The following is a 27,205-nucleotide window of genomic DNA, read 5'->3' on the forward strand; positions in this document are numbered from 1 at the left end:
AAGCCATGTCCTTGTGTATTTTAGGCAGCATGTACAGTTGTGGCCTTCTGGGAAACTTGGTAACAAAAAATTATTTGGTTTTTTCGCAAATCCAATTCATTTCAAAAGCATGTACTATAATTTTGTCAAGGATTTGTTGATATTCAGATGTAGGATCAGATTCTAAAGGAAGATAAATATCTTGATTCACAACATGTTGATTAACACTCTTGATGTAAAATTCTGTGTCCATAACAACAAGGGCACCGCCTTTATCGGCTTTTTGGAAAGTAAGTTGTTTTTGTGAACTTAGATTTTTGAGAGTGTTCCATTCTTTGGAAGATAGATTCATCTTCTTAGGTTTAGTGAACTTGATGTCTTGAATATCTGCTAATACTGATCGTTCAAAGGCTTCAATCGTTTTGTGGGTAAATGGCGCACAAAAGGTACTTTTTGGTTTGAAATCTTTATCCCAAGTCTCAATAAGTTTAGGTGGTTGTAAATCTTTAAAAAAGAATTTTAATTTTAGAGACCTGAAAAATTTGAACAAAGCGATTTCAGTTTCTGCTAAGTTGGAGCGATAAGTGGGAACAAATGTGATGCCTTTATTTAACAGTTTGATTTCAGCTTTAGTTAAAGTTTTTGAGGAGATGTTTACTACGAGGTTGTTTTCGACATCTGGCTCCTGGTCCTTACCGCGATATTTTGATCTGTTTCTTTTGCCCCTTCGTGTGGCTCTTCCACTGTTGGTGGAGAGTTTGCGGCAGGACTGATGTCTAAAAAAGATGATTGTTGGGTGATGGTGCTTGTAGACGGTTTTCTTGAAGACGTGGTAGATTTGTTAATTGGACCTCTTGATGCTGAAATCTCCGAGTCAGATACTACGCTTTCTTGAGATGAGGATGTTGTTGTCTTTTGTGTTTGTTCTTTTGGTTGCCATTTCCTTTGATTGTATACTTCTGCCCAAGAGTATACTTCTTCAAGTTTATAGTCTAATGTATCTCTTCGATACTTTCGGATTTTTCTTTCGTTCACTTCTTTGGCATATTTGTCCAATTTCAAATTGATTTCTTCCAAAGTTTTGGTTAAGTCTGGGATTGTGTTAATTTCTGTTTGTAGGGTTTTGATTTCTTCTTCTAGTTCGATTAACACTTTCGATAGTTCTTCCACAATCAGCAAAATCAAATCAAGTGAACATTTATTTAGAATCTGATACCATCTTTCAATGAATTTCTTGCTGTTTTTGCAAAGCATTGGTTTCAGGGCTATCCTGAGGCCCCTAGGCATTCTCTTGTTTTTGTGATAATGGATTAACGTGGTGGCATGCATCCTTTGATTAATCTCTTTTTTGCTCAAATATTCAAATTGTCGAAGTAACTGTGTCGTGGTAGTTTTTTGTGGAGTGAAACGTCTGGTCTCCTGAATCAGATCATAAATTTCTAAGGCTGCTTCAGGCGAAAAGCCAATAGTCTCCGCTTTATTGGTGGTTAGTTGAGCGATGTCGTCTAACTGCATTGTTTCATTGGGGGTGTGTGGGTGTGTCCACATGTGTGATGTCCTCCAGGTGTTTCTTCCATGCTGGGCATGGCTTACATTGCCAAGGAACATTTGGGGTGTATCATTGTGGCGTGTGTGATGTGATTGAGGGCAGCATCGAGTGCAGGCACACTTTGTGCATCGGTGTTCAGTTTGTTACTCCTGCCATTCATTTGGTCTATGCGCGAGCAAGGAAATCGGAACGCAATGCTCCCTTCTCCAGCTCCGCGGTTTCATCGTAATTGGCGGTCATTCAGCGGCAGGAGTGGCCTTTTCAGTCCCTTGAACCACTTTCCCTGTCCGCCGCAGTCGGATTTGAAACTTTTCCCGAGCATGGCGGATGGTCATTTGTGAGTCCCGTCCGCCATGGTAAGATTTTCCATGCATTGCATCATGATTTGACTGACGGAGAGGCCGAGGGTCATGCGGGTGGATTTTTGCCGCGAGCTCAGTCGATGGAAGCCTTTTCTGTCCAACATCGCAATGAGCCCCCAAGTTTGTAGAACACGAAGAGCTGTGTAAATGTGTAAATGTATGAACAGTATTAAAATAATAGGTTTAGTGTTTACGTTCCCTGTCCCGTACAACAGATTAGGTCAAGTGCTTTGAGAAAAATTATTGTTTCAAGGAATAGTTTTAAAGAATGAATTTGGAGGGACTGATTCTCTTCCCTACCGTGACAGACATGCCTATATTGAACTAAGAGTAAGCTAGAAAAAGAGAAACTGCCTAGGATCACACAATTTGGTAAAATGGGGAAGCCAAGATTAAATACAGGGTTTCAGGTTTTGCATTATGCAGTTTGGTCGCCGGATGTGTATATATGTGTGTATCTTTATATATATATATGCTTCACTCCACTATGACCACTGTACTATAGACACACTCCTGACTGACCGCCTCTTTGCCTGGCATCAATTAAAAGCATTGTGCTGGGTTCGGTGTGGGCTTGTTTCGTGAATAAGAGCATTCAGCCTAATTGCTCCCAGACTTCCCTCATTTTAAGTGTATGAATTAGACCTCTCTACAATTCAGTTTTAGGGTTCACTTTGCGATCTTTGACGAGTGCCAGAAAAAGTGACAGGTTGCAGTACTAAAGAAAGGTGGTAGTGAAGGAACTTCTAGGCTTTTTGACAGCAGCAGGAAAGTGAAATAAAAGAGTATATCACTACTTGAAATACCACCGCATCACCACTGCTTGAAATAGTCAGTTAAGTGTACATGGATATACATAAATATACACATGTCCTACAGTGACAAATATTTCAGATCATGACCATGAAAGGTTTCAAAATACGGCAGGTCAGGATCTTGTCCAATGAACGTGATAGAGACATCCCGTTATTAATTCACTGTTGTTCCAAACTGTGACACATTAGAGGCCTTCCTTACCTAGGGGCACTATGAGTGCAGCTGTGTGGAGGAGGGAAGGAATAGTTGTGGGATATGTGCAGCTCTGTGCAGCATATGAAATATGAGACAACGACCAGAGATCCGTAGGAATAGATTACCACAGATAGCCACTTCCTTAACACACGCCCCAGTGCTAGGAAATACAAAGAAAGAATAATATGTGCTGATATGAAGTGTATTTCAATGTTAAAGGACAGTATGCATTAAGTAGCGATGCTCAGTATTGCAATATGTTCTGAATACAATGTGTTTAGATTTAAAAGTGCCTTTTAGAATACGGGTGCAGACTTTAGCGGTGGTTGCAAATATTTTGCAGTTCAACCACTATGAGTTTTTGTTTCCCAATTGTGTTACTGGGACTGAGATTATTAGGATGTTCCTATCTCTTGGGAACAATTATAGTAAAATGTTTTGGTTCTTCTTTCGCTTTCGGAGTTAATTGATATTTCGAGATTTTGAACATTGCAGAGATTATTATTTTGGGTTCTTCCCTTCATCCCTAAGCAGCGTACTAGGTTTCCTGTTTTCGAGATATTTGCATACATATGCTCAATGTTCATGTTTCCGCCTCCTCATGTCTGGTTAAGAACTCCACTAATGCATTTGTATTTTTTATTTTATTTTATATTTTATTTTATAAATACAATTTTATATTGTATTTATATTTTCTTTCACACCTAGCCATGGGTCATGGACAGAGAATGTTTGGTGAGGAGTAGACAACATATTTGGTGTGACGGGTGGGTCTGGTGTGAACATATAAAAAAATAAATAAGAGGGGAGTACAACTAGATCTCTTAGATTTTATCTATGGGCAGGCTGTAACAGGAAAATATGTCATACCACAGACCCTACTAAACGTTTCCCACACATTTGGATCAAAGCTGGACTACGTGTCCACTGTGATGCTAAAGCAGCAACCAATTTAATCAATGCATGAACGGGCTGCTTAAAAACAAAATAAGCAAGATAAGTGCTGTAGGAGAGTAGGATCTGCTTCTTATGGTTACCCCCACTTTTTGCTTGATGTCTCACTGTTTTTGACTAGTCTGACTGGGATCGTGCTAATCAGGACCCCAGTCTATCTGCTTTCTCCCTTAAATTGTTTTGCATATACTTAGGTACACTCCAGATTGGATACTGGGGTACCCTTATAAGTCCCTAGTATATGGTACCCATGTACCCGGCGGCATAGGTACCCCAGAGGCCTCCTATGGGCTGAATCATGTATTATGCCACCCATGAAAGGCCATACAAAATGGAACTCTAGGTCTGCTACTGCAGCCTGTGTAGGATGGTGCTTGCACCACTTACTTTAGATATAGATTCCCTATATCTATTGGTCACTACACTTAAAACTTATAAGTCACCCCTATAGCAGGCCTTAACAATCCAGAAGGCAGGGTGCTGAGTTTTATGTGAGAGGGTGCCCCTGCATGAGCATAGCTTCTCTGCAGCCTTCGGAGACCATTCTCCCGGGTTGTCTGTGACTCAGCCGGACATATAGGTAGAGGTGTACTGTAACTTATAATGCACCTCTACCTATATGTCTTTGCGGTAAATGCTATCGTGTTTGGTATCAATCACCTTGCAATCATACCTCCATACCAGTAACTAGTGTGGGAGGTATGATTCCACCCTTCAGATGCGAGCTTTGTGGGGTCACTGGTCTAACCAGTGCCAGCCTTCTCAACCCGGACAGCACAAAATGGATGCTGCCGACCAGACAAATTTCTGCCCTCCTGCTGCTGAGCCAAGCTTGAGCAGAGAAAGGCAGCTCAATAGGCATCCTATCACAGGGAGGTGTGACCACCTCCCAGACAGGATTTAGTGTATTGGGTCTGGGTGGGTGCACTCTGAGAATGCCTGAAAGTCTGCACTTGGGCCATATTTGGTGTCCCTGTGCATAGTCCAGCTCAAACCAGTTCTGGGAGCCATTGGCTCCTGCTCTGGCACGAAATTGGACAAAGAACATGGGTGTAGCTACCCCTCTGTCCTGCCACTCCCCTAGAAGTGTCCCCTGAATCTGTCCAACCCTCTCCTGTGGGTACAAAAGGGCTTACCTGGCTGTAATACTTTAGATTTTATGTGGACAAGATTCTTCAAGAAGAAAACACTGAACTTCGACCGTCTGGACACCTTGGACTTTGTTGGATTTCGACTGGGCTCGACTTCGTACCCCTTTCCGTCTGAAGCTTAGTTTGTGCCTTTGCTCCATTCAGGCTACATGCAGGACCTGTGGTGCACTTAAGACAACAGAAGAATCTCCCTTGGTGTGAAGGAGTCACTCCCCTGGTTCGCCGGCACCTAACCGCAACGGACCAGTCTGCTGCTCCTGAGCTCTTGCGGACTCCGAAGATTTCAGCAACACAGGAGGTGGGTTTCTGAAGATCCCTGAGGTTGATCTGCCCTCTCACTGAGTTTGAGGTCAGTATCCCTTGTGGGGACTGCATAACCCAAACCCCTGTACACTGCGTCCATTTGCAGCTGCTTATGCTTGTTCGCAATTCCCGAGCTTTTGCATTGGACTAGCAGTATTTGCACGAAAGAACTCCAGCCTCCTTGCACCGAGTGCTCCGTGGGCTGGTACTTTGAAATGTTGCTCGAGGTCCCCTTGCGACTCCTGGTCATTCAGCCTGTGGGTCCTCCTGAGGGTCATCTTGATTTGGTGTGTGCTTTCCTGGTTGCTCCTGATGTGCCCTGACTCCCCATTGCTTGGTGAGTCCCCTGGACCTTGCTGGTCCACACCATAACCTGTTACACCTTCCTGCGTAGGTTGCTTTTGCCAAGGCTTGCTGGTGCTTCAGCCAGACACCAACCCATCAGCACTCGACATCCTTCATGGGACAGCTGGCATCTGGCTCCTGGTCATCCTCGACATCTCCTGGTCCTTCTGGCTGCAGAGTCAAACACCCCTTCTTCGCACCAGAAGCACCCAACATCGGTGGGCATTCGTCTCTCGAGCCCCCGGTCACTCTGAAGTGACCCAGACTCTGTCCCCTCTGCTTTCAGGTTCATTCCTTCCAGAATCTAAGCTTGGATTCCTCCGGACCCTTTTCACCTTCACAGCAGTAGTACTTCTTCACAGCCATCCATTGAGAACAACAGGAGTTTCTGACGCCATTTCAGTCCTTTGGACCCAGCTCCCTTGGGATAGGTAACTCTGGTACTACGGTATCTACGGGTGGGGTGGCTCTTCAAACTCTTAAGTTCCAAAGGGTTTGCTCTAAGTCCTCCTGGAAGGATCCTTAAACTTTAACTTTCCAACCGCGACTTTCCCATAGAGTTGTACAGAGCAGGCGGTCATGCTTCCCCACTGCACCCGTCCTCCATGGGCTCCCTGTGTCATCACCTTGGGTGGTTCCTTGGGGTACCAGCGATTCTACGTGCATTAGGCACTGTGATTGTTACCACTATTTCAGTATATGGTTTGGTCTCCCCCTGGAGCCCACTGTGTATTGTGCTACTTACAACTGTCCTATTGATCTCGTATTGTGTGCTTTGTGTTCTATCCTTGTGTAGAGGATAGTAGAAAGTGTTATATCAATAAATACATATTTTTATATAACTACTGTGTGGTTCTCCTTCATGTGGTCATTCTGGAGGTGATACTCTGGTAAAACAAGCTGCTTTACATTCCTTCAAGATTAAGCCTGAAGGCTACTCTCCACAGCTACCACTAGGATAGCTTTATAAAGGTTATCTTTGACCTCATACATCATAAGGGTCGTGTGGACTGGTACAGATACCCACTTTAACCAGTGGACAGCATATACCAGGCCACCTTCTCACAAGTCCCACAATTGGGGGAAAGAAAAAACATTAATTAAGGAAAAAGAATTGTTTATAGTCTATGGATTTCCCTGTTTTTACTAAGAAATATTCCAAGTTCAGATCACCACTTAACACCCCATCAGCTTGTCACTGGACAATCAATTAATATATCAGTTCCATCTTCTGAAATTAAAAAACCAACAGTAATGTATGAGTGTCTCTATAAATGAACACGCGCTGTGAAGTTGCTTTCTTCTCAGGTATCCAAGCGGAAGGAGAAGGGCCTCATCGATCGTGAGCTCCCACCTATCCGTCCTGGAACACAGATCTTTGTCCGGAAAGCTGTCCGACGCTGGAAAGATCCAAAGTTTGTAGGACCTTTTAAAGTCACAGACTCCTCACAAACAGCTGAAGAACATTGATACATCAGAGTGACATCAGGGCCAACTCTGCACCACCTCAGCACTGGCAACGAACAAAAGGAGGACAAATTATTCCCATTAACTGTCCAAGAAGAAGAAGACGGTGATCATTTGATAGTCTAAGGATTCAGCCGCTGCCGCAACACCCGCAGCACAGAAGTGTCTTATGCGAAGCTATGTACTTGTATTTTGTTATTCTATGTTATTGTCGGAGTGGCACTAGCAATGTTTAACTGGTTCACTGTTATTTCTCATTGTGTTGATAAAAAGGCTTGAATTCCTCAAAGTTTTTAAGCTGCCCGTGCCACTATGCACCCCATATCCCAATCCACTTTTTCTGCTAGCACCTGTACTGAAGGAAATGGCCTCCCTAGTAATGCAATGTCTTCCAATACCTCTGCCAGTAACATCAGCACCCCAAATACCTATGCGCACCGAGTGTCCTCATCCCCTTCCCATGTTGAAACCTTGGTGGTCCACACCATAACCTGTTACACCTTCCTGCGTAGGTTGCTTTTGCCAAGGCTTGTTGGTGCTTCAGCCGGACACCAACCCATCAGCACTCGACATCCTTCATGGGACAGCTGGCATCTGGCTCATGGTCATCCTCGACATCTCCTAGTCCTCCTGGCTACAGAGTCAAGCACCCCTTCTTCGCACCTGAAGCACCCAACATCGGTGGGCATTCGTCTCTAGAGCCCCCAGTCACTCTGAAGTGACCCAGACTCTGTCCCCTCTGCTTTCAGGTTCATTCCTTCCAGAATCTAAGCATGGATTCCTCCGGACCCTTTTAACCTTCACAGCAGTAGTACTTCTTCACAGCCCTCCATTGAGAACAACAGGAGTTTCTGACGCCATTTCACTCTCAGAACGTCTCTCTCTCCAACTGCCTCCTCGATGGAGCTGCATGAGCTCACTAGAACAATGCACAAAGTATCCCTGGTCGTTCCTAAAGCCAATATCTTCCACATCCATGCCCATCCAATGGCTGGCTCTGTTACCTTGCTCCACCGACATAAGCGGTATGCTGATTACTTTGGGTGGACAGACTTCAAACACAAACCCTAGGAGTTCCACCTATTGATCAAGGTCCAGCTCTTTTTTTTTCAACACCATCATTATGATGTCCAATATCAAGGCGAATGCACGCTGGCTCCGGAAAATGAAGAGGAGGGTATGTCTTCGGATAGGGAGGTTGTGCTGCACATTAGGTGCCTGCCAACGATGAAGAAAAAGGCACCATCACCAAGGTCAACGAGGACTTGAACAACATAGAAAAGAAAATGATTCCTAAAGGAGGTGCCATAGCAGACACAGCCACTGATTGGTTGAACCTTGACTGGATGCTTTCGTGGCTGTCTGCCATTCTAAAAAATGTGTTACTGGTTTTCGGTGTGCTGTTGCTCCTCTGTTGTACCATGCAGTTGTTCTGTCATTTTGCTAAAAATAGTGGTAGTAAATTAGTGGGGAGGAATTAGGTAGGAATAGTGAACATTCGTAAGGACTATATACACAAAAGGAAGAAGGGTAGAACAGGGAATGGGGATAACTTAGCACTTTTAGAAGTAGTAGAACTCACAAACATAGGACTACACTAAAAGCAGCCTGCTACCATTACCCAGTGCCAGGTCAATAGCTCCCAACTCACCACTAGTAGATACTAACTGAGATAGGATCTGAATATAGATCCACCATCACCTACACTGACACCATATACATCCCTCATTGACATACCTGAAGGAGAATATATAGAGTTAAGGAAGGCGCAGGAGAGCCAATTTTCCAATGTGCCAAAGTTCCAATGTGAATGACACCCCTGGGAAACAGCAACTAGAAGGAGTGCCTGCAAGGTATGCTGTGAGAATTTTGTTCAAGAATGAACAAGAGGAGGTAATGAAGCATGGTATAGTTTTACCATATCGTGCCCCAGGGCCCATTCTGTCCACATCTGAAGCATGAGAGTCCCAATTGTCCCTGCCAGCCCATAGACAAGATTGTGTTAAAATTGCCCACACTGCCTTGAGTGTCTAGAGAGGCAGTAGGCCCCATGATCCTCCTGTATACTCAGATGTATCTCTCCTATGACCTCTTCGTGTGCATCTTTCTGAAAATCAAGATGTAGCAATAACAGGATGCGTCTGTCATCTAGAAGAACAACATTGGCTAAGAGTAGGAGTGGGGGCCAACTGGGACTTTCCACAGCTTTGGAAACTAAAATAGCGACAGGGCTTAAAATAAACAATAACCTTATAAGGAGCTTCTGTCTTAAAGCTTCAGAGATGTGACACAAAGTGTTTTTTGATAAAAAGTTCAAACTTTTGTTATGTTCTGTGGTCAAGCACCTGTCAAAATTAGATCTTGTGGTCAATGGTTCCTCATTTCAAGTGTATAAAAGCACTGCGTAATCTCCAGTTTGTTGACCACCTTCTGCAATGTGTTTTTTACGCCGTTGGTGCTCCCGGTTAACCTATTGAGGTTGTGATACTTCATTGTATTTCGATATTTACTCTCTCTCTCTTTCCTTGCATTCCTTCGATTTTAAACTTACTAAGTTGCATGTTTTTACTCACGATCTGCAATGTGTCTTTGAAACTTGTTATTTTCTAGCATGCTATTTGTGGTTATTAAATAAATTATGTTTTTGACATGTTTTGCTTAAATTGCTTGAATAAATGGTGCCACTCTTGACTCACTTCCTGCATTTTACACGTGTGTCTTATTATTTTAATATGGACCGACAGATCTCTCTAGAGACAGGACGCTTGCCTGCGCTCGTTCATACTTGAAGTAGTTGTTCCCTGCCGGGCTGGCATCTAAGGACCTCAGTGTGATTGGCTCCGTCTGAGGTTACCAGACTTTTGATGCCCCTTTGCCGCCTGGAAGAGATTCGTTCCCTTTGCGGAACTTCAGGAGGATCACTAATACGACATAGAAGTTCCTTCTGAACCCATTTGGAGAGAGATTAAATCCCATTACCGGACTCCTAGCCACTTCTTAGAGGAGACAGTTGCTCCTGTTTGCTCATCTGTCCACCCCGTCCCAGGAGCTACGTTGGGCTCCTTTTTGGCTGTCACTCCCTGTCCTGATGAAGACCCGCACTGACTAGCTAGTAACGCTACCTTGGGTTGAAACGTCGACATTCTTTCAAAGATCAGTTGAAAAGACTCTGCATAAAGACTTATTCAATCCCTGTGCAGACTGTTTCAAATATTAGTTTTTTCTGGCCTTTTTAAACTATCGATACCTCCATAAGTCACACTGTATATATTACGCACCGTTCACCACAGCACTGAGCACTATATGTCACTTTGTCACAAATATGTTTCACGGTTATTCTTTGACAGCCATTGTAAGTAGTTATTCATGAATGATGCAATTCATAAAGCTATTTTGAATACTATTTATGGTCTTTATGGGTGTTCATATAAACAAACCAATGAAGGTTGTTTGCTAGAAGCAATACTGTTTACCCGACAGAACCGTTTGTATCATTTTTATTATCTTAGATAGCACATTTCTGCGGTAAATTATGTCAGAAAATTACCCTCCAACAACACACTGAAAGAGGCGATTGGTAGCAATCCAGAGTTGACACATGGTAGAGGAAGAACATTAAGACAGCATCTGTGTCCAAGTTTCTTACCAGCCCACAGGAGGGATTCTGGTTACCCGCACCTCTCATGGGTTTTCACAAATGTGGATCATGTTGTGTGTGCTGCTTTGCAATTGATAAGATCACCAGCTTTAAGTACAATACATATCAAGAGTTTAAGGTCTGATCTTTCATCAATTCCAACACCAGATTTGTGATTTATTGCATAAAATGCATTTGTGACTTGATATATGTGAGTAGCACAGTCAGGCCTTTGAAAGAGAGAATCTAAGAACATGTTGGAGCAGTACGTAATAACACTCCCAACCATCCTATTGTTCAGCATTTTCATGAGGAACGCAATGAAATGCTAAATTTCAATTTCTATAGCATTGAACACGTTAAACATCTTCCTAGAGGGGTGGACAGAACAATCAGATTGAGGCAGTATGAAAGTCATTGAATTGTTAAGTTACGTGCAGTAGAACAGGGGTTAAATATGGATAAAAAATTGCATGTTTTTCTTTAAGCGTATGTTTAAGAACATTTATAGCATGCGACTACATGACCGACCAATTTGTGTATCAAGGCTGTAAAATGGTCAATGGATTGTAGTGCTTCTGAAAAACAGTGGGATCCTATATCTTTATCCTTTATGACTCGCCTTTCTCTGGAACCACTAACATCACTATATTTTTTAACACTGATGACGTGACACTTTCCATTTACTAATGTCAGTGGCAGGCTTCCACTATCAACCTAAAAATGTGTAGATATGTAGCGTGGCCATGATGTGCTACTCTTTGCTTTGGCGAGACATCTGTAGAGCATCCACACTTCTTGCAAGCGCATGCACATAGCATATCCATTATGCATTATAAAAAACATGAGTGTGTCAATCTGAGAGATTTGAAGTATCTGACATTGAGCCTTTGCATGGACATATTATGCTCTAGTTACTTTGGATGTTAGCTTTAATAGGGGCCACGGGTACTGGCTACTGACCACTTGCAATATCCGTAATCGTTCTTTGAACCAGCTTGTCATGGCGCCCACGTTCTAAACGTTGTGACATGTGATTCTGTAATACCTTCGTAGCTGGCAGCTTGTATGAGTCCCCTTCAAGTTTTCTAACTATGTGGAATCAGTAACTGTTGCATATATCAATACGACGTTTGGGATTGTACAGGTTTGAAGGAACAAGATGGGTCGAACGTTCTATCCATAATTTACTTTTTGCAGCAGCTAAAATGACTGTCTGGTCATTCGGCATTTAAGTCTCATTTAAAACTATTGTTTCAGAATGGATTATATGCTTTCGGCATAATTGTTTTGTGCACTTCAATTCTTAACATTTCAGTCATCTTGGACTTGTTTTTACGCTAAAATCAACACTCCAATATGGCCCCGTCTTTTGTTTTTATTTTTGGTTCCTTGTTTTGTCCATTTAAAATTTGTCTGTTTTTCTGGGTCTGTTCACATGACATCAGGACAGTGGGGGGAATCAAGTTGCTAGGTATGTGCAAAGACGCAAATAGGAATTTCTTGACTTTTAAGCTCAGTACATTGCATACGAGTTCTCGGGCTAGTGACTTTTAAGTTTACATGCCTTTTGCAGATTGAGTTTCCTATCGAAAGGTTGTGTTTCAGCTTTATGCCCACAGTGTTGTGTCGGTATTTCTCAGTTTCCATTTATTGGGATACGAGTGGGAAACGGCTAAATTTTGCCTGACTTGTGTTTTCACCTGGTTGGTTTGGTATTGTGTTGCTCCAATGTACAAGCTAAATCTCCATGTAAGATAAATGTAAATTCACTGATATGTATTTAGATACATTAGGTTTCTGTGATCAACAATACAGCTCACTGGTGGTGTAATTTGACTGCCAGTTTCTCCATGTTTTTGACAAGAGGTTTTTCATATACTCATGCCTCGTATTCTATATTGGATCCTACAACACTTTATTGGTGTCATGGATGTGATATCTCCGTACATACTATCCTTTCTGGTCAGCACATACGAATCTGTTTGTGTGATACGTTGGCAGTAACCAGTAGGGGTAACTTTGTAGTGTTGTATACAAGCCAACAAAGAATCTAGGCGTTTTGCGAAAAGTGCCTGTGGTCTGCTTTTGTGACACTGTTCTCCTTTCTTTGACTGGGCGACTGGTCTTATAATGGTGCATTTGTTCCATTCTTTTTGCCTTTAGTAGACTTATCAAGGTCTCAACTCGTCATCATGTTGCCTGATACTAAGGGAAACAGACGGGAGTAGAGGGTAAGCACTCTCTTTCTATAGTACTGGTCGGATTGCTCATCCCTCAATCTGTGAATGTTTTCTATTGGCTAATAGACTGTGTGCCTGACTCACTTGTGGATACTGCTTCTTCTAGTATTTTAGATTGTTGTCAACACTGTCTTTGGCAGGGGGATTTTGGAAAGGTTTTTACATGCATTTGGATACAATTACAGAGTTTTTGAGACAAACTCACTTCTCACAGGAATTTTTTAACTGTCCTTGAGGTAGGACTGCTTTTAGTCTTTCATCCGTTCTCCATCTTTCTTTGGTGGTGGTTGGTGATTCGTGTAACAATACGGATGACCCAATCTTCTCACGCATATAAAATATGGTGCCATCATTCTCACGTGGGTACTGTCTTCTTCTCTTCTCTTTGCACTCTTCTGGTCTGCATTGGATTTTCACTCACAAAATTTACATTTCTTAAATGTGGAGCCTTATGAGTTCCTTTGCCCTTCAAAAATTTCCACTAGTATGCTACTGGCTTTTTCACATGGGGAGGGTTTTTGATAGATACCCATTTGGGTATCCTCTCACTATTTGAACAACATGTATAGTGCCTATGTAATATGCTTTTGCAGCCTTGAAGAAGTCCGGGGGGACGAAACACGTGTTGGCTGCAGTGTTTTACATTTCTATTCCTGTGACTGTCATTGTGAAGTAATAGAAGGACATAAAACATCAGTGGATTGGATTGATTTTTTGCGAAATAATCAATTTCTTCAATACGAGTTGGACTTTTAATTCACGTATCAGTGTGTGCTTGTTTGCTTGCTTTCTTGTTCGATATATTGCAAACATATCCTGCTAGGTTGTTTCATTAGCACCTATGGTGACTGGGTGCCTAGCATAATGGCACCACTTTAAAATGTTGTCTATTCATATGATTTTTACTTCATACTGGCTACCTATAACTTGTAATAGATGTGCAGTCATTCAGGCCAAGTCACCAAAGCTATCTAGTTTTGCCTGTTCAGTGTTAGCCAGATTGGCCTGTAACCTGGTCACAGCAAACATATCTCCAGTGATGCTCAGCATTGCTGCATGAGTCCTTAACTCTACTTCAGCCCAGGCTGAAGTTTTTCCAAATCATTGCTCAACAAACACTCCACTGGACGGTCTTAGGTAACCACAACTTTCTTAGGGCCAGTTACCCCTGATCCAGCAGATTACCAACCTCAGATACTCAACTACCATATACTCACCTGGGCCCATAAACACACACTCATTCATTTAGGCTAGTAGATACCGCTGGGGTCAATTTATTGTACTAATACCTGTAAGATGAATGTATCTAATTATTTCTTACCAAGCCTCTTCATCCAATATAACTTCCTCCGGTCAATGCACCTTTTAGTTAACTGAATAGGTGAAAATTACATAGAATAAAGCTTCTTTAAATAACCACAGACTCTGGAGAGTTTTAAATGTTTATCTTGTGAATTCATGTGAACCAAGAACGAAAATACAGTTAGAACACCATTTTCTCCAAGGAGAGGAAGGGAATAAAATCGGTTTAGAATAATCGTTAGAGAAAGTTATTACGATGACAGAACCTAAATAGGGAGGAAACAGAGAGAGCAGTACAATGACATACTACACAGAATTATAGTTACCTAGAATGGTGTGGAAACCAACCCCTTGGCCAAGGAATTGGAAACAGATCAGGTGACAAAAGCTCAGAACAGGATAAATGACCTCTTCGAGTTACAACACCTGTGTCGCACCCCTCTCTGACACTATCATCCTCCTCGATTCTTCCGCGATCTTCTTCTATTATGTGCCTCCTCGGTTCTTCCGCGATGTTCTTCTAATTAATTGACTCAAAATTCTAAGTCTGGAATTGGATCTTCTTCAGTATTCTTCTTCATTCTCGGACAGCATCTCGGTCTTTCAGAATTCTCCATCTCGCTGTGGCAACTAAATTAACTAAACTACCTCAATTATACCTTTATAGTGGCATGTACCACCCCGAAATGTTTAAAATTTATGAAACTTCTAACTCTGATTAGACAGGGAAAGGGGAGATGATCATCACACCATGCTAAGTTTAATATTTTTCTTTAGGCTCATTGTTCTATGTTCCCGCCCCTTAATTTACTTTCCCATGCTTTATTTCCCACCCAAGTTCACATTTTTATCAATCAAAAATATACAATTTAATAACTTCTCCATTCATCGGTCATGAAGATGATTCTGTTCCCAGAAAAAACAGAGGCTGTGGCCTTGGATGAGTTTCAATTCATTCGTCATGGTTCCTAGTGGGTTGCAAATACACATGTGCAAGGGACATGTAGGGAGTGGACATCTGTCATCCTTTGAGGCCCAAAATATGAACTAATAAAGAACTAATAAAGAAGTCAGAAAGAGATGTGTTAAATTCAAAATAAAATGATTTCACTGTATACCACCTATCTCTACTCTAACCCCCTTGACTTATATAAATCTTTCGCATTAGCATCTTATTAAAATTGCAAGGTTAGTTTCAGCATAAGCATGCGCATTAACGTGATTTCCAAGCGGCCATTTTGAAAGTGATTGCGCAGCTGCAAAGATTCCCCTCCAAAGTATAGGTACGTCATTACTACGTAGATGTAGTTGACGCATGCGCAGTAAAGATTCCCACGTTAGCAGCCACTTTTAATCACTCTTGGGTTACTTGTTAGTATGACACATAGGCAAACTTCCCCTAAGCCTAAGTGTATGAATTTTCGACGTATTATTAGTATTTACGAACACAATTAATACGGTATTACGAGTTATCTGAGAAGATTGCTCCCGAGCAAGTCTCTTTTATACGAGTCCTTGCTCTATCACCCCTCCCAAGCTCAAATTAACAACTGCCAAGGAATGATCAGTCCTGACATTGTTAGCATTGGTCACTTGGTACATTTCTCCAGGTATGATTTGGTCATGGCCCACAAGATTCTCTCTCACCATAGTGACACTTATACCTGTGTCCCTATAAGCCATGGCCTCCTCACCATTGATCAAAGGCTGCTGTCTGTATTTGCCCAGGTTACTAGGACTGCCAAATAAGGTGGCAAGATCCATTCCATCATCACAAACACTGCCTGAGCTGGAATTCTGAATAGGCCAGAACTCATCGCAGAGCCCAAGGTTAACCCTGCTAATACCTTGCTTCCTGTACCACCACCTGTACTAGTGCTAGGGGGTGCAGTTGTCTTAGGGGAAATGGTGTTGGTAGGAGGATCCTTGGCTCTGACACAATTGTCATCCCTAGGCCAATGTGTCTTTTCCTTACACAGGAAACACCAAGGTTTATGTTTGCCTTTTCCTTTGTTAGACTCCCTCCCCCCAGATACAGGTCTTTGGGGCCCTGATGAAGACTTTTGATCTTTACCCTTGTCCCCACCCTTATCTGGAGTTTTAGCATCTTGATTCTTTTGGTCACCACCATTGTTCTGGTTTTTCTGCTTCACCCTGGTTCTGACCCACTTATCTGCCTTCTTTCCCAAATCTTGGGGAGAAGACAGGTCAGAGTCAACCAGATATTGAGGCAATAACTGATTTTGGCAATTATTAAGGATCTGCTCCCTCATAATCAAACTGTACAATCCCTTAAAATCATTCATTTTGCTGCCAAGCAACCAGCCTTAATGGCACTATCCACAAAGTCTACCCAATCCTGATTTTGTGTCTTCTGGGTGTCTCAGAACTTAATCCTATACTGTTCAGTGTTTAAGCCAAACCCATCAATGAGAGCACTCTTCAAGATTGAGTAGTTGTCAGCATCCTCTCTTCTAACAGTGAGGAGCTTATCTCTACCTTTGTCAGCAAAGGAGAGTCACAAGATAGCTGCCCACTGGTTTTGAGGGATCGTCTGAACTTTACAGGCCCTCTCCAAAGCAGTTATCCACCTATGGATGTCATCCCCAACATGGTAGAGAGGGACAATCTTGCTCAGGTTCCTATAATCAAAGGAGTGTTTTTTAATTCTAGGGACACTGTTGCTGTCACCATGGGACTCCAGTCCCAACTTTTTCCTAGCTCTCTGGACTTCTAAGGACTCTTTATCAAGGGCCAATTGCTCTTGCCTGAACCTTAGCCTAGCTTTTTCAAGTTCAAGCAGTTGGTATTCCCTATCATAAGAATGACCCCTCGTGCTAGATACAGAGGTCCCTAGAGACTGTCCTGAGTGATTAGACTCTGCAGAGGGAGATCTAGATCTCCTAGGTAAACTCTGCACTCTTCCAGGAGGGGTGAAGAGGGGGGCATCATGACATTCTCCAATGCCTTCTGGAAGATCTGAGTTATTCAGGTGGGACCCATCTTGGCCCCCTGGTCAGGGTTAGATTCTGGGTCATAAAAGGTGTCACCTCCGGAACTGTCCTCATTCCCTGTCCCACCCACTCTGTCCTGTTCATCTGACCCAGGGGTCTTCCTTAGGTAATCTAGGAGTAACATTTCAATGAGGCGTTGAGTGTTGGCACGTCTCCGTGTCTTCAACTTTCTAGATAGAGGCACACTGGGCTTTCAATTTGTGGAATGAAACCTCACTGTATCTAGAAGGCAGAGAGTAACAGGCATCTCATTTTGTACACATACTAAGTGTGGTGAGGTGTTGAGGTTCTGTAATTCTCGAGTCTGACTCCATTTTGTTCTGTGCCACCATTTTGTGTTGCCCTCACGTAGGCCTGTGAAGGTAGCCTGGCGAATAAAGTGGTCTGGCCTTCTTAGTTCATGTATACATTAACTAGGTTTCTTTTTGACTCTGAAATGAACTGTAAGAAACTGACCTCTGCACCTGAAACTGACCCCGCAAAGCCAATTTCCCTGATCGATCTTTGTCTGAGATTGCCAATCAATGTTCAGGACATCGTTAACTTTTAGTTTCCTTGTACATGCCTTATCTTGTTCAGCATCTGTTACCGTTTCTTTTTTTATGTTTCTTCATTACATGGGTTATGCTTTCAATTATAGGTTTGTCCGGCTTGTGGAGATTGAATTTGGGACATTCCTAATAATGAACTTTTGGGTTGGGATACTGTAAATTGAGTTTTTGTTATGTTACACTTTGTTTGAAAATGTACCTTATTGGCTAGAATTTTGTGCAGTGGGTGTACATTTATAATGTGAATATTGGGTATAAAAGGAGACATCTCGCCTTAGTAAAATGAGCAGTCTCCTGAGAATTTACACCGTGATGTATTTCTAGGATCACTGTTACTAGCTGCAGCTAATAAACTTGATCTCTGATGCCATCCAGAAGTATTCCGTGTCTCTGTATACCAAGACAGGTGAACTCGAAGATCTTAGGCGTGCCCCTGACGCTGCTGGGTTAAACCCTGGTTCTTCAACTGGCGCCCAACGTGGGGCGACTTCAGCGATACTGGTCCAAACCCGAAGATTGTGAGGAGCCCCGTGAGGAAATTCTGGAGGACGGCCGCCACTTCATCGACCCCTGCATGTCGACGTGGACCGAAGGTTTTTTTCTGCGAGGCTTCCCCTTTCTGACGGCTGCGAAGGACTGCTGCCCTGACTGTCGCCCTGTCTTGGACCCTCTTGTGATGATTTGTAAGGCGAGACGTTAGACGGTCTTCTGGTGGCATGACAGACATTTTGGTTAAGTATAAGTGGGTCGCTCCCACGACTTTGTTTTTTTCTTGGTTTTGATTCGGCCATTGCAATAGTCGAAGCCGGGGGGTTCGTATATTTGCGAGTGTATCATTTTTTGATAACCTCTTGAAGTTTGAAGCAAAACTAGTGAGCTAAAAGAAGCCTGGTTTTAGCAAATTTAGGAAATGGTTTTGTTGTAGTTGTAGTAGGGATTCCCGATTGGAGGACTCGTGTCCGATACCTCCGGTTGGAACTCCAACTTATGAGCTCTATTCAAAGCATGATGTAGGTCCCATTACCTTTAATGAAGCATGGGTCCGTTATACAAGGAAAGATGGTACGATGGCCCAACATGGTAGTTTTAAATCAGATGTTTTAGATAACCTAGAAGTTGCGCTATTTAAGAAGAAAGCCCGGCCGGCGATGTTTGACTCTTTCCGCCTTTGGCGTAAGGAAGCCAAACAGCGAGAAATTAAGCAAGCTAAGAGAGATAGGAAGGAAAGGAATATATCGGTAATGCAAGCTGCTAGGCAGTTTAAGGAAGATGAAGAAGATCGTGCGATTGAAGTGTCAGATAGACAACATTGCATGGCCATTGAGAAATGTTACCCGGCTTTGCCACCTCCCCTTTCAAATGTGACTGTAGACCCTGAAAAGGATCCTCTGATGTCACATTTACTGAGATTACCACCCCCTTATGTGCAGGGTGCTACTGCACCTCCGTTACCTCCAGTTGTTGCACCCCTTGTTGTCGTTCAACCCCCTTTTGTAGTTCAGCCACCCGTTGCTTCACAGGTGGTTCTTCCTCCCCCGGCGCAGCCCCCTCCAGGGCCGCCAGCCTTGCCACCAGCCTTGCCTCAAACTCCTTTGCCTTACACTTCTTTATCTTCGACTTCTCTTATTTCTGTCCCTACGTCTCTGTCACCTCAAAACACTTTGTCTCCTGTCCTCATGTCAACTTCTTCTCCTTCTGCTCGGCAACGAATGACTGAGACTGTCACTAGTCTTTTGTCTCCTTTCTTTGGGTCACTGAATATGACCCCTGTTTCTGAACGTAAGCAGAGACGTAGTCAGCTCCCTGGTCCCGAAGAGCAGGCAGTGTTAGAGCTCCTTGCTCGTAGATGGGTTTCGAATACCTCCAAGTACAGTCCACAAGTGGTTATGGGTATCTTCCTACAGTGGGATTCACCAAAACAAAGGTATGTTTTTGATGTCATGTGTACCTTCCTTCGTCAGAAGTGGGAAGATAATGAGTTGGGTTCAACTCCACTGGAATTGCTTAATGTTCAGTCTAAATTTTCTAAAGGGACGATAGTGGGTTTCGATGTTGAGGAAGCGGTAGAGACACTACTTACTTTTAGGTCTAGACTTCCACCTCAGTCATTGTTCGAACCTGACCCTTCTATTAGGAGAAAAGTGAAGCAGTATCCTATGAGGGAGGGTCCCCCTGTATGGAGAGAGGCAGTTGTGGCTGATGCCGCTCATGGTATTGCGGCTGCACCAGCTCATTTTCAGCGAGTGTGGGTGCATGTCCCTTGGAAGAGAGCTGAGGTCCTGGCTCTTAAGCAGACTTTGCCTGATCCCCGTAAAAATCCTGCTGGTTATTATAAGGAGTTGTCTCAGACAGTTGATGTGTGTGTTATGAATTTAGCTGACATAGATATGTTGATGGGTAATGTAGTTCTTCAACCTTTGAGGGCGAAGATCCGTCACGAAGATCACGCGCCAGAGTTAGGAGATACGTGGGTTAATATTACTGCTGCAGATGGTCGGCAGGTAGGAGGTGCTAAACCTGAACCCTTAGTTGCAGAACTACCTGGTACGAATATTAATTTAATGAAAACTATGATGCCTCCTCTGCGGGTGAATTGGGACAAGTTAGCAGTATGTAAACAAAAGAAAGACGAGAGTGTGTCTGATTTCTTCACTAGGTTTGAGGAAACATTCATTGATCATAGTGGTCAGGATATGAGTACAGAAGGTGGTCAGAGGTTGTTTGTAGATAAGTTTGTTTTTAATTTACTTCCTGAACTTTCTAATAAGTTAAAGGACTCTGAGAGTTCATGGGCTGTTTCTTTTTCGGCTCAGATATTGGCTACTGCACAATACTATGAGAATAGAGATAAAGATGAGAAGGATAAAGTAGAGAAGAAGACTAGAGAATTAAAAACGAAAGTTCTTCTGCAGCAGGCTTATCCGCCTCGCCCTAATCAGCGTCAGTTTCAGCAACCTTCCCAGTTTCAGCAACCCCCACAGTTTCAGAAACTATTGCAGAAGCCTGAGTCTTTTGCTTCGCGACTCCCGCTAGGCCCTAATCAGTGTGCTTATTGTAAAGAAGAAGGTCACTTCAAGAATAGTTGCCCGATCCTGCTACAGCGTGCGAATGGTATGTCTAGTCTGAGAGGTCGTGGTGATTTCCAACAAGTACCTAGGGGTAGGGGACGTGGTACGTTTCCCCAGAATGAACGTTCCTTTTCCCCTCAGAATTCTATAAATTATTTTGACCGACAGAATGTTCCGACCGTCCAGTCCGCTCAGTACTACACTGATGATTATTATGTTGGAAGTGAGAGTGCTGGTTTTAATGATAGTTTGGACAGCCATGGACAAAGGGAGGGAGTAGTGTCAGTTCCAGTAGACCAGAGTGGACCTTATGTTGAGGTGATTACATCAGGTGTGGCAGAACCTTTTCTTTTGAATACTGGTGCATCAAAGAGTTCTATCATGCACTCTAAACTCCCCGGCGCACCTTTCTCTGGCTTGACCAATGTTTCAGTAGGATTTTCTGGTGCCCCAGTTCGTAATCCGGTTTCTTGTCCTTTGCCCCTTTCTATTGGTCCTTGTGAATTGGAGGCTCCCCTTATTCTAACGACGTGCTGTGGCGAGAATCCGTTGGGTTTGGACTTGATGAAAAGATTGCATGCAACATTACATTGTTCTCCTTCGGGAGTACATCTTACGGTGGGTAAGAAAGTGATTTCCCCGATGTATCTGTCTAAGGATCGCCTCCCACTGGAACTGCGTTCTCTCCCTGATACACTTTGGGCTACAGGTCCCAATGATGTTGGTCTCTTGCAGATTCCACCCTATGTTGTTACCCTTAAGTTGAATGCTAAATTACCTCGCATTCCCCAGTACAAAATTTCCAGGGATGGTGAAAGAGCTCTTTTAGTGATTATCTATGATTTGGTTGAGAAAGGTGTGGTTGAAGAAACGAGAGGTAATGTATGCAACAGTCCTGTTCTGCCTGTCCTTAAGCGTACTGACTCTTCTCAGCCACCTGTGTATCGGTTTGTGATCGACCTTCGAGAGGTCAATAAGATCGTTGTGCCACAGTTTCCTGTTGTCCCGGACATTACTGCTTTATTAACTATGATCCCTGCCTCAGCTGCTTGGTTTTCTGTTATTGATCTGAAGAACGCTTTCTTCAGTATTCACATTGCTGAGGAAAGTAGGGATATTTTTGGCTTCTCTTTAGGAGGCCGCAGTTTCCGGCTTAAGCGCGCTCCTCAAGGTTATTGTGAGAGTCCCTCCATTTACAGTCAGGCTTTGAAAACTCAGCTTGATACTCTTGCATTGCCTCCTGGTGTTACTCTTATCCAGTATGTTGATGATCTGTTGGTTGCTGCTGATGATGAAGAGATTTGTAAATAAGTTACTCTTTCTTTGTTGCAACACCTGTCTGACCTTCATCATAAAGTGTCACCTTCAAAGTTGCAGTATTGCCGCCAAGAAGTGACCTACTTAGGTCATCTCTTGTCGAAGGAGGGAAGGCGATTGATCCCAGAGCGTATTTAAGCGATTGCCCAAATGACTGTGCCATGCACACAGAGAGAGGTGCGTGCCTTCTTAGGTATCACCTCGTATTGTAGACAGTAGACAGTGGATTCCGAATTTTTCTTTGCTAGCGAAACCTTTGTTGGCACTTACTATTAAGGACACACCACACCCTCTTCCTTGGTCTGACGAATGTCAGAAGAGTTTTTACGAATTGCGTGATGCATTGTGTTCTGCTCCGGTGTTGGGAACCCCCGACTACGGTAAACCTTTTACACTTTATGTACACGAGAGAGAAGTTTGTGCATTGTCAGTGTTGACGCAACAATTTGGAGACAAGCAGCGCCCATGTGCGTATTTTTCAGCTACTTTAGATCCGGTAGCTAGGGCGTTGCCTAGTTGTCTAAAAGCTAGAGCGGCAGCGGCTGTTTCTATCCGACAGTCTGCTGGTTTGGTATTGGATAATACATTGATTGTGATGGTCCCACATGCAGTGGATACCCTATTGAATAGAACGAAGACTCAACATCTTACCAGTGCGCGTTTGTCAGGTTATGAGTTGACGCTTTTGGCTAGCCATGTGTACATCAAGCGGTGCAACACATTGAATCCAGCTACATTGTTGCCGATTTTTGTAGAGGCAGATGCTCAGGAACAGCATGACTGTTTTCTCTGGACAGAGGAGGAAACGAAGGGTAGAGTTGATCTGAAAGATACTCCTCTTTCGAATCCTGATGGTACCCTATGGGTAGATGGTTCGTGCTTTAAGCTTCCGAATGGAGAGACGACTGCAGCATATGCTGTCACAACTTTGCACACGATTGTTGAAACAGCACGTATTGCACAGAATTCAGCGCAAGCAGCGCAGTTGATAGCACTGACTAGAGCATGTGTGTTGTCAAAAGGAAAGAGAGTGAATGTTTATACTGATAGCCAATACGCATTTGGCGTGGCTCTCAGTTTTGGTCGCTTGTGGAAAGAGAGAGGATTTCTTACTTCCCATGGTACGAAAATTCAGCATGGACAATTAGTGAGTGAACTTCTTGAATCACTTACTTTGCCGACCCAAATTGCGATAGTGAAGTGTAGTGCGCATACGAAGGTTACGGATGATGTGGGTCAAGGGAATGCGTTTGCAGATGAAGTAGCGAGAGAAACGGTGAAAGATGTGACGAGTCGGATGTATGTTGCAGGTCCTGCCAGATGGGTTGTGGAAGGAGGAATGTGTGAAGATACAACAGAAAGTGTGAAGATGATTCAGGCAGAAGCTACTGAGAAATAATTGAGTATGTGGAGAGAGAGTACGGGAATGTTGGATTTAACAGGCTGTTGGGTTGAGTTGTCAGAGCACCAGCGATGGTTGTTGCTGGATGCATATGTGCTTCCGGTGGTTACTATGGCTCATGGGTTGGCTCACATTAGTTCAAAAGGGATATGTAAGTTGTTGGCTCCGGTATGGCAGAATGGTGGAATTCCTAAGTGTGCTGAGAATTTGGTTAAACACTGCATGATTTGCTTGATGCATAATCCTGGAAAGGGAACCCCAACTCCAGCGGGTCATTTTGCTCCTCCAACGTATCCGTTCGAGGTGCTGCAGATAGACTATATTCATATGGAAAGATGCAATAACTTGAAGTATGTCCTTGTGGTTGTTTGTGCCTTTTCCAGATGGATAGAGGCCTACCCCCTAAACGATAATACTGCCTTGTCTACAGCCAAGGTTTTGCTTAAAGAATTCTTTCCCAGATATGGCTTGCCGAGGATGGTATGGAGTGATAATGGAAGTGAATTTGTGGGTCAGATTATGAAGAAAGTATGTTCGGGTCTGGGTATTAACCCCTTGAGTGCCCATGACGAGATGGTCTCGTCATGGGCCGCGGTTGCGCTGTGCCCATGACGAGACTATCTCGTCATGAACCCCGCCCGCTAATTCAACGCCCGGCACAGGGCGTGGAAAGGGCGGGGCACACAAGGGGTTAAACAGAAATTCCACGCTGCGAATCACCCCCAGTCAGCAGGCCTGGTCGAGTGCTATAATGGCACTCTGAAGCTGAAGTTGGCCAAGGTGCAAGCGAGCTCTGGTCTTACATGGCCCGATGCCTTACCATTGGCACTTTTGTCCACGAGAACGACAGTACATTCTCGCGTGGGACTTAGCCCATACGAGATTGTTTTTGGACGCTCGGCGAATGTCTGGGGTGTGCCGAGGCCTAAGAAGTACAGTGATATCAAGTACCCTATGTTGGTTGACTACTTACATGATTTGACTGCTAAATTGCGTGTTCTTCACCAACAGGTCCATGACACTTTGCCTTCAGTTTCTGTAGACGCAGGCCACACGATTCAACCTGGCGACTGGGTTCTAACCAAGAATTTCCAGAGGTCAAAGAACTTGGAACCAAGATGGACCGGTCCATACCAAGTCCTGTTATCAACTCGGACTGCTATTAAGGTGTTCGGCAAGAAAAACTGGGTACATGGTACCCATTGTAAGAAGATACCTTTGCCCTTACCGTACGATAAGTGGGTCCGGGAAGGTGTTGTCGATCCTGAGAGTGAAAGGGTTCCGAGATTTGTACCTTTTAGCGATGCACATCTGGAATGGACTCAGTCAGAACGTGCGGATGATAAAGTCTTGCAAGAAGCTGTGCCGCCGTGTTTGAGACTTGATACTACGCACCCAGAGACACTCTTTCAGGATCAAAATATGCCTGGTAAAGAACGCTACAACTTAAGGTCTAAAAAGGACAAAAAAAAATTGAATTTTTTTGTGAATTACACTCTTTCAGACAAGAGACTATTTTTCTTTTTCTTTTTCGAACCACCATCCGGGTTCAGCTGCAGGGTCGCGGTATAAGAACTTAAGGGGTGGCCCGTGTATTGACAAAAGGTCTGCGGTTCTAGGGAAGTCTAGGACGCCTGGACGCACACTTGAGTGAAGAAGGAAAATTGCAACGAGCAGCACGTTAGAGGATGGAGTCTGTTGTAACTGAAAGAGATGTTGAGAGAATAGATCTTAAGACAAGATTTTGTACATTGATACATAGCAAATGTTTTATAATATTGTGCTTTTTGGTGTTTTTAAGTATCACATTAGCTTGTGTGGGTTGGACTGTCTATGCTACACAACAGACATCTGCACCCACCTCCCAACCTATGCTTTCTTTCACTACTGTTTCTTTGCACCAGTTTTATACGTTGCCTGAACATGAACAGACAAGGAGATCAGAATTTGTCAACAATTCGTTTATACAGTTGTTGCATCAGCATCAGTTAGTAGTAAATGCCACTAATTGTTGGGTTTGTGGTCTTATGCCACATATGACAGATAAAGGTATGCCATATTTGGTTTTGCCTTTTTCTTTTAATGGGTCTGTGTGGGCTTTTCAGACCATGTTTATCTATGCAAATGAGGTACGCCCCTTACGTTCCCTTAAAGATAACTCGAGCAATAGTGCCTTAAGAAGGGGAATTGTAGCTATGATCCGAGATATTGACGCATATAATGCTATCCCTAAGGATGAGGTGCAGGCTTACGTTGCTTGGAACGTGCCTGGATATAGTACCAGTTTGACAGAGAAGGAGAGACGAAAAAGGTCTCCCCCTATTTGGATTGTACCCCACCGAGGCCGCTTTTGTTTTCAAGGTAATAGTCGGAATCCGAAAGCTCAGCTAGGTAAGAGTGTGTGTGTTCAAACCTATGTCTATTCATCTCGGACCTCTCCACCGTTTGTGCCAGCTAAAGGCACATATTTTGTTTGTCATGACAGAGCCTACACATGGTTGCCACCTGATTTTTCAGGAACGTGTTATGTGGCATTTCTACTTCCCCTACATACACTAATGTTTCAGATTATCATAGAACGAGATATGGTAGAGGTGTCTTCAATAAGGAAGATACCGCGGCACACGAAGTAGGAGATTTCTCCAAGGGCTTCTTGCCCTTTTGGGGTCCTATGATCAATAGTAGGCATATTCGACAGCTTGTCCGCGTTGTTGAAGCTACTATTAATGAGACAGCAGGTGCTCTTAGTAATGTTACAGCTGAGCTTCAAGCGGACCGCCTTATGACTTTGCAGAACCGTATGGTATTAGACATCATACTTGCAGATCGAGGAGGAGTATGTAAATTGATTGGATCCAGTTGCTCTGTTTACATACCAGATAATGCCCCTACAGTGTACCAAGCCATCTCCAGGTTGTATAAAATCTCTGAGTCTATCCATGTAGACGAAGGAGACTGGTCATTGACGGGATGGTTTTGGGGACTGCTGTCCAAATGGGGATGGAAGATTTTGACATTCCTTGGTATGGTTTTAACCATCCTTTTCTCTTGTTGTCTTTGCATCCAGTGTGGTCCCGCCATTTGTAGTCTTTGTGCTACTATGTGTGTTCGGAGACCTGTCCCGAGAGAAGTAGAGAATAATAAGATGATGCTACAGCAACACCTTGATGACCTAATGAATATCGACATAGACCTAGATTCAGATTAACATGAGTCTTAGGTTATTGCCTACGTAATGGCAAAAGGAGGGTCTGAGGTTCTGTAATTCTCGAGTCTGACTCCATTTTGTTCTGTGCCACCATTTTGTGTTGCCCTCACGTAGGCCTGTGAAGGTAGCCTGGCGAATAAAGTGGCCTGGCCTTCTTAGTTCATGTATACATTAACTAGGTTTCTTTTTGACTCTGAAATGAACTGTAAGAAACTGACCTCTGCACCTGAAACTGACCCCGCAAAGCCAATTTCCCTGATCGATCTTTGTCTGAGATTGCCAATCAATGTTCAGGACATCGTTAACTTTCAGTTTCCTTGTATATGCCTTATCTTGTTCAGC

This window comes from Triturus cristatus, chromosome 11, assembly GCF_964204655.1.
Source record: "Triturus cristatus chromosome 11, aTriCri1.1, whole genome shotgun sequence".
NCBI classification, from domain to species: domain Eukaryota; kingdom Metazoa; phylum Chordata; class Amphibia; order Caudata; family Salamandridae; genus Triturus; species Triturus cristatus.